At 41.2% G+C, this 1211-nt stretch overlaps 1 pseudogene; it reads right to left on the bottom strand.

The window, feature by feature from the left end:
* Nucleotides 1-481: 481 nt before the first annotated feature.
* On the bottom strand, nt 482-984 carry LOC123277447 (large ribosomal subunit protein uL10 pseudogene; annotated as a pseudogene).
* Nucleotides 985-1211: the final 227 nt, after the last annotated feature.

The following is a 1211-nucleotide window of genomic DNA, read 5'->3' as shown; positions in this document are numbered from 1 at the left end:
GCCATCCATTGACAAGCTAACAATTCATACCTGCACCATTGTTACACGAGCGTGCTTGTTGTCCCACACCTTCAATAGTCCCGAGTGTCCTCGTATTTTCTGATTTTTTTATCTTTACCATTATGATAGGTAAAATATAGTATCCAAATTGTCTTAATTGGATTTAATAGAACTTTCTGTCATTTTTAATGAAGTTGAGTAGTTCTTCAAATGTTGAGGAACCATTTGTACTTTCTTATCTCTGAACTCTTTCCATTATTTGCCCATTTGTTCATTCGGTTATTTCCTTGTTACTCTGTAGAAAATCCTGATAAGTTGAAGAAATTAGCATTTTCAGTAGCATTCATTATAAATATTTTTTTCACAGTTTTGGCTTTGTTTATTGCGTTTTTGTTTCCATGTAGATTTTTAAAAAGAGAAGTAAACCTTTATTTCTTTGTTTCACAAATAAAGCTGACTGTCTTGGTTGCTTTTTTGGTGATTAGGCAAAGAGGCCAAATCCCATATCCTGGTCTGACTCCTCCCACACTTCCTTTGCTTCAACCTTGGCTGGAGCCACAGTGGCAGCAGGAGCACCAGTGGGGGTAGTGGCCATGGGGGCAGCCGGCACAAATGCAGATGCATCAGCCAAGAAGGCCTGGCCCTTTTCAGCAAGTGGAAAGGTGTCATCAGCCCCCTCAGACAAAGCCAGGACCCGCTTGTACCCATTGATGATAGAATGGGGCACAGATGCAACAGGTGGGTAACCAAGCTGCAGACGTACACTGGTGACATGGCAGGCACCCGCCAGGAAGTGAGGATTCAGTTTCCTCCTTGAGGCCAAGCACTCTGGGGTTGTGGATGCTGCTGTTGTCGAACAGCTGCTGGATGACCAGCCTGAAGGAGAGGGGCCGATGTTATCACCTTAAGCGGTGTGGCCTCACTGGCCCCCACCTTGTCTCCAGGCTTAATCAGTTGCACATCACTCAGGATTTCAATGGTGATATTTTTATGTATTGAAATTTATCTCTTTTAAAAAAATGCTTCTGGGTTTTGTGACATTCTTAGGAAGGCATTTCCCATATCAAAATTATAAATTAAATTGTCAGAATATACAACTATGTACCGGGGGGCTTTGGGGAGAAAAAGGAAAAAAAAATAAAATCTAAATTGTCTTATGTTTCCTTTTACATAGTAGTAATCAAGGCTTATTACTTATTAAACAAAGAGGC

The sequence above is a fragment of the Equus asinus genome, chromosome 15, assembly GCF_041296235.1.
Source record: "Equus asinus isolate D_3611 breed Donkey chromosome 15, EquAss-T2T_v2, whole genome shotgun sequence".
Taxonomy (NCBI): domain Eukaryota; kingdom Metazoa; phylum Chordata; class Mammalia; order Perissodactyla; family Equidae; genus Equus; species Equus asinus.
The sequence above is the reverse complement of the archived record's forward strand: the minus strand, read 5'-3'. Positions and strand labels throughout refer to the sequence as shown.